The sequence below is a fragment of the Sapajus apella genome, unplaced genomic scaffold (assembly GCF_009761245.1).
Source record: "Sapajus apella isolate SASKATOON/1434 unplaced genomic scaffold, GSC_monkey_1.0 scaffold13, whole genome shotgun sequence".
Taxonomy (NCBI): Eukaryota; Metazoa; Chordata; class Mammalia; order Primates; family Cebidae; genus Sapajus; species Sapajus apella.
The window spans coordinates 309,039-322,791 of record NW_022436953.1 but is presented as its reverse complement, the minus strand read 5'-3'; the positions used below and the strand labels follow the sequence as shown (position 1 = coordinate 322,791).

Below are 13,753 nucleotides of genomic sequence, written 5' to 3'. Positions count from 1 at the left end.
AAGAAGTAGGATAGAGGACACACTACTAAATCTAAGATGCATATTTGCAGCACTGCCCAGCAGAGTAATAACTTGAAACATCTGGCAGCTCTTTAAAAGTCCACAGACTGCCCATATCAATATGATCTCATCTGACCGTCCTAGGGTTTGGTGGATAGAATCATCCCTGTTTCGCAGGAAAGAAAACTAAGGCTCCAAGATTTAGTAACTTACTTAAGTCCCATCAAGGGAGGACTGGACCAGGAATCTGTGTCTTCATATTCCTAAGAGGCAAATCTGTCTGCTGTCCCACTGGAATATAGGGCTCTCCTGGCCTGCCAGCCCTGAGATGGACACTTATGCTGAGATGGAGCTATTTCTAAATGTCCAGATTGCCACGTTTATCGGTGCCCCGCCATTGACTGTGGTAACCCTAGAGGCTGAAAATAACCATATTAAGTAAATGAGGCTGTGTTCATTCACTCACTCGCTCACTCATTGACTCGCTCTCAGGACAAACATTATAGGCTGGCAGGCTTTAGGCCTTTGCCGAACACCTAACTGTTATTGGGACAAATCTTTCTGACTTGAGTTTGGGAAAGGGTGGTAATGAGGTCGCTTCTCCAAAGAGAATCCAAGATAATCACCTGAGTTGGAAGGTTATAGGGGACGCTCCCAGTGTTAATTGAAGTGGGGCTGGAGAGAGGTGTTGGGTTCTGACCTCGAGATTGTACAATTCTGCTCTAATCTCTCCTTCCCCTGAACTTGCTTGCGTGGATGTATGCACACACACACACACACACACACACACACACACACACGTCACACTCACAGTCTTTAGTTTAGATATGCTGCCACCAGGTGGTAACTACGTGTCTTTGTTGTCAAATCTTCAACTTTGCTCCCAATTCTCCTGAGAATTTTTTGATCAAGGCCCCACAGATGGGCTGGGCAAGGTGGTTCATGCCTGTAATTCCAACACTCTGGGAGGCCGAGGCGGGAGGATTGCTTGAACTCAGGAGTTCGAGATCAGCCTGGGCAGCATAGCAAGACCTCATTTCTACAAAAAGTTAAAAAAAAATTAGCGGGGCATGGTGGCACATGCCTATGGTCCCAGTTACTCAGGAAGCTCAGGTGGGAGAACTGCTTGAGCCTGGGCATTCCCGGATGCAGTGAGCCATGATTGCACCACTGCATTCCAGCCTGGGTAGCAAAATGGGATCCTGTCTCAAAGAAAAAAAATAGACCCCACGTATTTAAAGCACCAACTTCCACACCTTATTATTTAAGAGATAAAAAGTCTTTATTAAGGACAAGCTTATGCAAACATTAAATAAAACTCAAGGCAAACGTCCGTGGGTGTTTTTACTATCTTCTCATCTATTTCTCACTTAGTTCTTTGGCCCCTGCCCTTACCTTGGAGAATGATATGGTAGTCCTGGTGGTCCCCGGACCTAGGTAATTCATTTTATGTTGAAATCTTGCCCAGTCACTGGTCACCTCTCTGAGGCTCTGGGTAGAAAAGCCTTGGGAGCCAGCTCTGGGAGGCCCTTGTCCAGTCTGTTTCCAAGATAATCTGCTTTGTAGCTTTGCTTCAATACCTGAAAGCCTCGATTTTCCTCTGTAAAGAGAATGGAGCAAAAGGAGAAAGGCGTTATCATCTTGCCATTAGAAACTGCAGACTCACTAATCAATCCCAGAGGGCTGTTCTGCTTCATGTCACCCTGCATTGAACTTTTCTTCTGAACCCCTGATCCCTACCTCATGGTTCTGTAGCTCAAGTGTTTATGTAGTGGAGAGCTGACTTAGCTCTAGCTAACTTGCTGGCTTCCCTTAGCAACCTCCTTGGTAACTGGCATCTTTGTAACAGATTATTTCCAGCAGTGTTTTCTTTACCTGAGCTCTCTGATTACAGCCCCTCTCTGCAAGCTGGGTTCTGTCTGAGCTGGGGGCACACTTGAGGACTGTAAAGGACCTCACAGCCCAGCCCCATAGGTCTGAAACCAGCAGAAGGACAATTTTTATGCAAAATGAATAAATTACTGGTTTGCTTATGAAACATGCTGCCTCTCCTATCTGTACCCTTTTCTCTCAGGAGCCTCCCTTCCTCCTGCTGAAGCTCTGTCATCCTCCTGCCATCCTTTTTGGGAAGATTCTGGCAGGTAGAGCCAAGAGATGCTTCCAGGCCAGTGGGCCTGGGTGCATAGCATGAGTTCTTATCTGCAAGGACAGAACCCACTGGGAAGCAGGAAGATGAGTTCAAGGTACTTCCTGACTTCCTATTGCTTTCTGCTCCTCCAGAAATACAAGAACTGTGTTGGGGACATAGGGACTTAGTGAAAGCATGCTGGGTTGAATGTTTTAATGTTAAAAAGATAAAATCCCCATCACCAGCAGCAACCTTGCTCCCGTCTGAGCCTGCACAGCTTGCAGGTCACACTTTCCTTGGGACACTGCACGCACATCACCTTGGGCTCTAGTTATATACGTGTTTCTCTGGTTACCCTCTCCTGGCCTTGATAGGAAGCATGTCCTAGAGTTTTGTATCATCCACAGTGCCCAGCCCAGCGCTGCACACAATAGGCGTTCAACCATTTCTTGAATTTGAAATACTAGAAAATAAGATATAATTCTCGACTTTGTGGGTGGAATAGTGTGTCGATATTCCAATGCAAAGACCCCACCTACCTGAGAAGTGGTATTGAGACATCTGTTAGTGTCTCCGACTGTGGGACATCTCGGTGGCAGTAACTCCATTGGTCACTACAAGCTGCCTTTTCTTTCATGCTCCCATGCATTTGACTGTGCTGTTCCTTCTGCCTAAATTGCCTTTCTCTTTTCTCAGCTTGACAAATGCCCAGTTTCCTTCAAAAAGCCCAAATGCCTTCATATTCGTGTGTACATTTGTTTTGCCTTTATTAGTTTGTTCATTCATTCACTCAACAAATATTTATCGAAGCTCTCATGTGTTTAAATCACACCGTGCCAGGTGATGATGAATCAGTAAACAAGCTGGCAGGAAACTTGCCTTTCAAAACGTACATTCTAGTGAAAGAGCTGTATCTTAAACAAAAATACCATATAACTGAATATATAACCACAAACTGTGACAGTGCTATGGAGGGAGGAAAAGGACACTGCTTTAAGAATGCACGTGGGGCTGTGTTCAGGTGGGCTACCACATGCGACTCACTGCATAGCACCACAAATGCATCCCATAGACTTCTGCATGGCAGAGGGTCTTGTGCCTACCAGGGGTACTGTATTGAGGCATTTGTCTGCATAAGAAAACCACAAAACTTGTTCGCAGCTTCTCCTAGACTATTTGTCCTCGGCTCCTTTTTCATTGCCAATGCCTTCTAATTTTAGACTGCTATTCTCGTGTGTGTGTGTGTGTGTGTGTGTGTGTGTGTGTGTGTGTGTCTTAGTCCATTTTCTGTTGCTATAACAGAGCACCATGGACTGGGTGATTTATAAAGAAAATAAATTTATTTAGCTCACAATTCTGGAGGCTGGGAAGTCCAAGAGCATGGTGCTGGCATCTGGTGAGGGCCTTGTTGCATTATAACACTGTGGAAAGTATTCCCATGGCAAAAGAGCAAGAGCAGGAGAGGCAGACAGGACTCATTTTTATAACAAAGCTACTCTTGTGATAACAAACCCACTCCCACGATAGCAACATTAATCCATTTATGAGGATGGAGGGATTAAGTTTCTAACACATGAAATTTTGAGGGACACATTCAAATCATAGCATTCTGCTCCTAGCCTCCAAAATTCATGACTTTCTCACATGCAAAATACATTCATTTCATTCCAGTTGCCCGAAAAATCTTAACTCATTCCAACATCAACTCAGAAGTCCAAAGTACATAGTCCAAAGGCGTCAGAGCCAGGAAACTGATTGTGTAACTCTCAGTCTGAGGCCAAAAGTCTGAGATCCCGAGGGGAGAGCAGCTAGTGTATGCCCTGAAGTCCAAAGGGCGGAGAGCCTAGAGCTCTGATGTCAACCAGGAGAAGAAGAGCGTATGCCAGTGTGTGCCAGCTCCTGGGGAGAGACCAATTCACATTTTGTCTGTTTTTGCTCTGTTAGGGCCCTCAGCTGATTAGATGATTCCTGCCTACATTGGGGGTGGATCTTTTCTATGTATTTTAGTCAGACTCACATGCTCCTCTTCTGGAAACACCCTCACTCTAGGTATTCCCTAATAAAGTCAAGTTGACACCTAAAACTGACCATCACAGGCGAGCCATGGTGGCTCACACCTGTAATCCCAGCACTTTGGGAGGCCAAAGTGGGCAGATTGCTTGAGTATGGGAGTCTACACTCAATCCACCTGGGCAATACAGCAAAAACCCATCTCTAAAAAAATTTTTAAAAATTAGCCAGGCTTGGTGGTGCGTGCCTGTAGTTAGGAGGCTCAGACAGGAGGATCAGCTGGGAAATCAAGGCTGCAGTGGGCCATGATTGCACCACTGCACTCCAGCCTGGGTGACAGAGTGCGACCCTGTCTCAAAAAAATAAAATAAATTAACCATCACTCTGTGTGTGTGTGTGTGTGTGTGTGTGTGTGTGTGTGTGTGTCCTTCTCTCTCTTCCATCCCATTACATCTTCTTTAGGGTATACAAAAGCTGGGCTTTTTAATCGTCATGGTCAGTCAAACCATTCTACCTGGGGACAAACTGACCTGTTAGGCTTCAGGTTATCTTCAAATGTTTGACTACAATGCTTCTTGCTCTATGGCTCTTTTTTGGCCACAAGAGATTCTTGCTGGGAAAAAAAAAAATTCTTTTGGCCTACTTTCAGGGTTTGAAAGCCTTTCCAGAAGAACAGTCTTTCAGTAGCTGACATTTCACTGTATTATACACTCAGACTTGGTTTTCTATTAAATTAATAGCATATAATCTGGATGGAGTTTCCACTGCAGCTAAGTAGTCTGTGCCCCACGAAGAGTATCATATGGGTGTCTTTGAGAATTCACTATTGCCCTTGATTCATTCCTTAATTAAGTGCCTGCCTGGGTGTTCTCGTTTCTGTTCAAGCTTCTTGCATTCCAGGAGTGGACTCTTTCTGATTGACTCCTTAAATCCAGTGCAGTGTGACTCTATAGCTGGCTTTTCCAGAAGGAGGCTGTTCCTCAGACTCTCCTTGTCATTGTTGTTGTTTTTCTTTGCTGAAATGAAAGAACTTTGCACTTTCTTCTCAGACCAGCAGGTTTCAGTGCATTTTGGGTTATTTTTAATTTGCAAGTTGGGATCTGAAGTACAAACCCTGAGCATTCAGGAATGCAGGGATTTGTTCTGATTTCCCTCACAAAATGCTCTTTGTCTAGAAACAGACTCCCTTCGCTTACAGAATTTTCTGTGTCGTTCACTGTAGGCCAGGGTTGTGTATACACGTGGGGTTGTCATATTTAGAGCTTGAGAGGGTCTTATCACTCATTAACTTTAAGCAACCAGGTACCTTTTAAAAATGTATTATTATAAAGGTACTATCTGCTACTACCAGGACTTAGTGCCTAATTAGGTATGGAAAATAGCATTTTAAAAGTAATTTCACATGGCAGTGCCAATTGGCCAGTATTTTTTTCTTTCTTTCTCTCTTTCTTTCTTTCTTTCTTTCTTTCTTTCTTTCTTTCTTTCTTTCTTTCTTTCTTTCTTTCTTTCTTTTTCTTTCTTTCTTTCTTCTTTCTTTCTTTTTCTGAGATGGAATCTTGCTCTATCTCCCCCTGGAGTACAGTGGTGTGATATTGACTCACTGCAATCTCTACCTCCTGGGTTCAAGTATTCTCCTGCCTCAGTCTCTTGAGCAGCTGAGATTACAGGTGCACACCACCAGGCCTGGCTAATTTTTTTTTTTTTTTTGTATTTTTAGTAGAGACAGGGTTTCATCATGTTGGCCAGGCTGGTCTCAAACCCCTGACCTCAGGTGATCCACCTGCCTTGGCCTCCCAAAGTGTTGGGGTTACAGGCATGAGCCACTGCGTCTAGCCTAGTTTTTCCTTTCTTTTTTCTTTTCTTTTCTTTTCTTTTTTTTAGATGCAGTCTCACTCTGTTGCCCAAGCTGGAGTGCTGTGGTGCAATCTCGGCTCACTGCAACCTCTGTCTCCCAGGTCAAGCGGTTCTCCTGCCTCAGCCTCCCAAGTAGCTGGAACTATAGGTGCCCACCACCACAGCCTGCTAATTTTTGTATTTTTAGTAGAGACAGGGTTTCACCATGTTGGTCAGGCAAGTCTTGAACTCCCGACCTCAGGTGATCCTCCCGTCTCGGCCTCCCAGAGTGCTGGGATTACAGGCATGAGCCACTGCACCTGTAATAATTACTGGCTCCAGTTGGCCCATATTGAGTGCCTGGGTGCTGTGTTGAGAAGGACAAAAAGAATGTTGTGATTGGTTAGTGATGTTTGCCATGAAAATGGAATAGGGACATGGAGGCCCATGTATGGTATCTGCTGTTCCTGGTCTACAGAGATATTTATATCCAACTAAGAATTTTCAAAAATCATTTTCTTTTTTTTTTTTTTTTTTGAGACGGAGTTTCGCTCTTGTTACCCAGGCTGGAGTGTAATGGCGCGATCTCGGCTCACCACAACCTCCGCCTCCTGGGTTCAGGCAATTCTCCTGCCTCAGCCTCCTGAGTAGCTGGGATTACAGGCACGCGCCACCATACCCAGCTAATTTTTTGTAGTTTTAGTAGAGACAGGGTTTCGCCGTGTTGACCAGGATGGTCTCGATCTCTTGACCTTGTGATCCACCCGCCTTGGCCTCCCAAAGTGCTGGGATTACAGGCGTGAGCCACCGCGCCCGGCCCAAAAATCATTTTCTTTATGATATAAATGGAAAAATCATTTTTAGGTAACTTCCTTTAAGGCAGTGCACATCTAGAGACTCAATATCTTCTATATCAGAACTAGGTTGCCCAGTCTGTGTGTAATCATGATGGACTCACTTGAGAGTGTCCTAATTCCTGTCTTCTCTTCCCTTCACTGGCCCAGTATGGGGAGGAAATTCATGGCAGGCTGACTGTGCCTGATACTTAGATCTATCTTGGGAGGCAGAATAATGCCCCTGAATCTGTAAATATGCTAGGTCACATGGCAAAGGAGAATTAAGATTGCGGATGGAATCAAGGTTGCTAATCCGCTGACTTCAAGATACGGAGAATATCTTGGATCATCTTGGTGAGCCCATATAATCAAAAAGGTCCTTACAAGTGGAAGAGGGAGTCAGAAACAGACCAGAGAGAGGACATCCGGGGGAGGACTCAGTTCAGCTAAGCTTTCTGCCCAACATTGCTGGGCTTGAAGATGGCAGAAGACAGCCTAGTGCTCAGGAATGCAGGTGGCCTCTAGAGTCTGGACAGGGCGAGGAGAAGTTCCTCCTCTGTAGCTTCCAGAAAGGAATGTGGCCCTGACAAAACCTCCATCTTGACCCAGTGAGACCTCTTTCAGACTTCTGAGCCACAGAACTGTAAGATAACAAATTTATGTTGCTTTAAATGGTAATGTGTTATAGCAGCCATAGAAAACTAACATACCAACTAAGTTGCCTCAATACAATAATAATGGTAACCATGAAAATTTAGTGCTTGGCACTACTGGTAAGCATTTTCTACACATCTCCTTTGGCCTGAATGATTATCATGTGAGGTAGGTACTGTTACCTATCCTCACTTTACAGATAGATACAGAAACTTAGTGATGTCAAGTGACTTGCCCAAGGACACAGAGCTAGTAGTCGTCAGAGGCAGGACTTGAACCCAGGTCTCCATGATATAAAAGTCCGTGCTTCTGATTGTGATGCCGACCTACACTGGTTGCTCAGTGGCCAGCACCTGAGCCTTTATTAATTGCCTGGTTTCAGCGGCTGCCTTTCTCTGATTTAAGTGTGTCTCCTCCATACAATCTGTTCAGTTGGCTCTAGCCCTTGTCAGTGCCTTTACTCCTGACTTCGGGTTTTCCCTAGTGTCTGCAGACCACCCTCCCCCCCCCGCACCCTTGCTCCCATCATGTTCTTCCAGCCATACCTCAGATCTTCTGGCTTTAGGCTCTACCCTGGATGGTTGGCCTCTCCCTGTGGTCCTGGATGCGTGGAGTGGGGTCAGCAGGGGTGAAAGAGCTGCTGGAATTGTCCCTTAGTGTTCACTGCTGAACCACTAATAAAGAGTGTGATGGGCGTCAGTGAAGTGTAAGGCAAACGGGCATGGGACCTCCAAGTCTGATCTGGACCGCAGGGGCAGAACCTTCACAAAGAAGGGAAGAAGCCTGCTGGCTTTGTCAAGCCAGTACTTAGTGTCCAGCAGCCACAATAAAGAAAATACACCTGGCCAGGCTCATCTGTGAGTCAGATTTCCATAAATAATTCCATCGTAAAGAATTGATGTTTGTTGTCTGAAGATTCCTCCCTTGCTTTAGGTATATTCAAATATAAATATATTGAGTAGGCATAGTTTTTACTAGGCTAAATATAATACATGAAGTATTTGAGAATATGTGTGGAAATTCAAATAGTACAATGAATTCGTAAGCATTTATTACTTTGAAGGCAGAAAACTTGAGTTCAAACAAATAAAGGTCCTGGTTAAAGAAGTGTAAATTGAATCCTCTTTTTTTGAATTGTTCTCTGTTTAGGACATTAGCCTGGGTATAGAATTTAATAATAAAAATAATAGTAATAGTAATAATAGTAGCTAGCATTCCTTTAGCACTTCTTATGTGCTAGATACTGTGCTCAGCAGTTGGCAAGCTCCTCATTTAATACTCATGACTAACCTATGAGCTGTGTACTATTATTATCACCATTTTACAGATAAGAAGAGAGAGAAGCTGAGAGGATTTCAAAAGCTTGGCCCCAGATAATTATGGGCAAAGAGAAAATATAATAGCTATCATTTCCCTTTCTGCATAAAATTTTGACCTTCGGTTGACTTCCTAGCTCTGTTACCCCGGTAACCTGATAAGAGCCAAATGTCAACTATGTTTCCAGGCAACATTGCCTACAATAAAAATGGCTCCTGATTGGTAAATTGCACCTGGAACTGGGAGGATCTGTACAGGAACTAGAAATACTGAAAGGGACACCATTCTTTAGCCTTTCCTGAGGGCCTTAACTCTGGCAATTCTCTCACTGGGACCCCGGAAGCCATGCCTCTGGAGTTGCTATGAGAAATTGCTCTTATAGGATGTGAGGTTTTTCACCAGTACGGCCTGCTATGGATCTTGTCTCTTTGCATCTGAGCTGCTGGTCAGGTGCAAGGACTACTCAAAGGAAGATCAGCTCTCGGCGCTGCCCTGCTAGCTTGTGTCCTATATCTTTCTGAGTAGACTGGTGCCAAGCCTGGCCCAGGGTCATCTTGTGAGTCTGAATGTTTAATTGAACCTAAAAAGACTGGTTGGTGTTGGACTGGTGGGTGTGTAGTCATACAGCCAGAAGTGAGAAAGACAAAATTAGAACCTATGCATTTTGATCCTGATGACCAAACTTCTAATCATCCTGTGAGACACTCTCACGGAGGCTCAAGGAGGCCGAATAACTCTACCAAGTCACAGAGCTGATGTTTAGCCGAACCTACATTGTTGCTTCCAAAATCATGCTCTTAACCACCAGTTAAGGCATGACTATAATGTAAAAGTGTTTGTTTTTCACAAGTGGTTCATTTAGCACCACCTTGATCATTGTGCCTGCATACATGTGTTCCACAGTGTCATTGGAAAGTACTTAGCTTGATGGTGCAGGCAGATAGGAAGGAGGATTATTGGATCATCCACAGGAGCTATGATTATTTAGTTTTGCTAGAGTGGTTCCTCCTCTCCTTTTTATATATATATAAAATTATTTTTGAAATACTTTTAGACTTAGAGAGAAAAGTTGCAAAAATACCAGAGCTCCTGCATACCTTTCACCCAGGCGCCCTTAATATGAACCTCTTATATAACCGTGGTACAATGACCAAAGCCAGGAAATTACATTGGTACGGCACTTGTGACTAAATTATAGACCTTGTTCAAATTTCTCTAGTTGTGCAGCTGATGTTCCTTTTCTGTTCTGGAACCTTTCTAGGATCTTATAATGCATTTAGTTATTTCTTCTCAGTCTCCTTCAGTTTGGAACAGTTCCTCGGTCTTTCATTGTCTCGATGCTTTGGAAGAACATTGATCAATTATTTTGTAGAATGCCCCTCAGTTTGAGTTTGTCTGATGTTTTCTATGATTGGGCTGAGGTTATGAATTTTGGCAAGAATGCCATAGAAATGATGTGCTCCTTGGTGCAAGGAGTCATGATGTTCCTAAGTCTCATTACTGGTGCTCATTTGCTCATTCTTTTCTGTTCTGTTTTTTCTTTTTTTGAGACAAGTCTTGCTGTGTCCCCCAGGCTGGAGTGTAGTAGCACAATCCCAGCTTACTGCAACCTCTGCCTCCTGGGTTCAAGCTATTCTCCTGCCTCAGCCTCCCGAGTAGCTGAGATTATAGGGACCCACCACCGCACCCAGCGAATTTTTGTATTTTAGTAGAGACAGGGTTTCGCCATGTTGGTTAGGCTGGTCTCAAGCTCCTAACCTCAACCACTTCACCTGTCTCGGCCTCCCAAAGTTCTGGGATTACAGGTGTGAGCCACCATGCCTAGCCTTTTCTTTTTTTTTTTTTTTTTTTGAGACGGAGTTTCGCTCTTGTTACCCAGGCTGGAGTGCAATGGCGCGATCTCGGCTCACCGCAACCTCTGCCTCCTGGGTTCAGGCAATTCTCCTGCCTCAGCCTCCTGAGCAGCTGGGACTACAGGCACGCGCCACCATGCCCAGCTAATTTTTTTTTGTATTTTTAGTAGAGACAGGGTTTCACCATGTTGACCAGGATGGTCTTGATCTCTTGACCTCGTGATCCACCCGCCTCGGCCTCCCAAAGTGCTGGGATTACAGGCTTGAGCCACAGCGCCCGACCCACCTTTTCTTTTTTCTTTTAAAATTCTTTCTTTAACTCCCTCCAAAATGAGCACATTGGGAAAGGGGTTATAGTACCTGGGGTGGAAGTCTGCATCCTTACTATGTCAGCATGCCAGGCCCAGCCAGGGATGCTTTTGCTTCTGCTATTTTCTTCCACATTTTATTGCCCTAAATTCTCTTTGTACCTCCTTCAGTTTTGCACCTACCTCTCCAACATGCAAATCAGCTCTCTCCAATTGAACTTTGTTAGTGAAAATAGCTGGACCACTGCATGAGGCTTTTACCACTCTGTCAACAGAGTTGACAGATTATGCATGTGAGATTTGCACTCTGATGTTATCAGCCTGGGAAATTGGGTAATTAGTGATTATAACGGTCCTGAAGTTGCTGTGCCCTGGAGAAGTTTCTTGGAGTGGCTGGGGCCTGAGGTATGGTTTTCTCGAGAGTCCAGCACTGGGCAGTATAAAGCTGGACTACAGGTCTGTGGAGTTTCTCCCTCCCCTCATCTTTAGGGGTGTCTGACCCAAGCATGCCCTCCCTTGGGGGCAAGTTCCTTGGTGCTTCATTGCTGGGTTAATGATGAGTTTCAAACTGGAATTCAAGAAATTAACTGGGGCCAGAGTCGGGCTTGGGCAGTTGGGAGTGGAGACTGGGGTAAGGCTTAGGAAGGAGGAAGGCAATACGGAATCTTGGTCAGGTAGAGGAGGGTCCTGCTCTTAGCAGGGCACACACCTTCCCGTTTTTCCTTTCTTTTTTTGAGACAGCGTTTCACTGTGTCACCCAGGCTGGAGTGTGGTGGCGTGATGCTAGCTCACTGCAGCCAGATCTCTTGGGCTCAAGCAATTCTCCCACCTCAGCCTCCTGAATAGATGGGACTATAGGCCTGTACCACCATGCCTAGCCATTTTTTTTTTTTTTTTTTTTTTTTTTTTTTTGTAGAGACAGGGTTTCACTATGTTGCCCAGGCTGGTCTTGAACTCCTGGGCTCAAGTGATCCTCCCGCCTCAGCCTCCCAAAGTGCTGGGACTATAGGTGTCACACCCTGGGCCCAGCCTCCAATTTTCTAACTCTGTGAAAAAAATGTTCCATGAAACACAATTAAGCAACTTAAACTGAAGGTCTCAACATATAAGTAGAATTTTTCTGGTCTTGAATTTTCAAAGAATGAATTAGGTGTGAGTTCTTATCATAACATGTTTAAAATAATAAATGCGTCTCTAGGTATGCTTCAGGATTACTACAGTTACCCTAAGCTTTCTAGTCTGTTATGGAATTCAGTGGTGACAAAAGCGGGCGGGTGGGGTTCATTTACTGGGTCCTCATTTGGAAATTGTAGTGCCCTGAACTGGAGGACATCAAGGTACATTATATTTATGTAATGTGCCCACTATGCCAAGAGACACAAACTGAAGAAGTGGAAATAAGGAGGTTGGTTTTTGTTTTGTGTGTTTTTTGGATAATAAGGTAACACGATCATGTCAGAGTACTGCATTTCTTTATTTTTTCAAATAGGCTGAAAAGCTAAAGTATAGGAAGATGAACAGTGGAATATCTTTCTGTATTACTTATCCCCATTTCAGTTCCCAATAAACCACTGATATTAATTTCTCATATCTCCTTCCATAGTTTCGTTTCTTTTTTTCTTCTTCTTCTTTTTTTTTTTTTTTTTTTTTTTTGGTTGAGATAGGGTCTTGCTCTATCACCCAGGCTGGAGGGCAGTGACGTGATAACAGCTCACTGCCACCTTGACCTCCCTGGCCCAAACTATTCTCCCCCTTGCATTTCAAGTGTCTGGGACCACAGGGAGGTGCCACTATACCTAGCTAATTTCTTCTATTTTTTATTTTTCTTGTAGAGATGGGGTCTCACTTTGTTGCATAGGCTGGACTCGAACTCCTAGGCTCAAGTGATCCTTCTGCCTTGGCCTCCCACAGTATTGGGATTAAAGATGTGAGCCAACATGGCTGGCCCAGAGTTTCTTTTTTATATATATAAACAAATACAAAAATAGAATCTTATTTTTCCCTTTTTGGGTAGTATATTATCTAAAATATAGTTTTTGAAGATTCTGAGTCTTCATATTTATCAGAATCTTTAAGAATATATATTTCCTTTTCATTCCTTTTTCTCTCAAATTTTTTTTTTTTTAAATTAAATAATATGGTTCCAGTTATAGTTCCCTACTAACCCCCTCCGGAATCCAATTATCCTCCCTCCCTCTCCAGAGGTATTTATTCAATATTTATCATTCCCAGAATATTTATGTGTGTACTGCATATGTATGAATTCATAAACAATTTGTACTATATTTTTATAGGTTAGAACCTTATGTAAGCAATATAATACCAGACACCTGTCTGTAACTTTTTCACTCAACATTGTTTTTCAAAAGTAACTATGTTGATAGAAATAGCTTCAATACATTCTTTTTAATTGTTGTATAATGTTCCATTGTTTGAATAAACCACAATTTGTAAAGTAGGCATGGTGGTGCATGCCTGTAATCCTAGCTATTTGGGAGGCTGAGGTGTGAGGATGGCTGGAGGCCAAGAGTTTAAGGCTGCAGTGTCCTGTGGTTGTGCCTGTGAATATCCACTGCACTCCAGCCTGGGACCCTGCTTCTAATATACATATATACATGTGTGTATATACACATATTTATAACGCAATTTATTCCCTGTTATTATTTCCTTTTTTTCTGTAATAGTGCGACGATGTAGTATTTCAAAATTAAACCTATTATTTCAGATGCAAATAAGCATATCTTTACCTTTTGAGACCTATGGTGCAAGGAAGAGCCTGAGGGTTGTGCATGTTGCTCTCTTTCATGCCCCGTA

At 43.6% G+C, this 13,753-nt stretch overlaps 1 protein-coding gene across 1 annotated transcript in view; it reads left to right on the top strand.

The window, feature by feature from the left end:
- Window positions 1–13,753, top strand: part of PIK3AP1 (phosphoinositide-3-kinase adaptor protein 1) — a 129,930-nt gene that overhangs the window by 82,173 nt on the left and 34,004 nt on the right.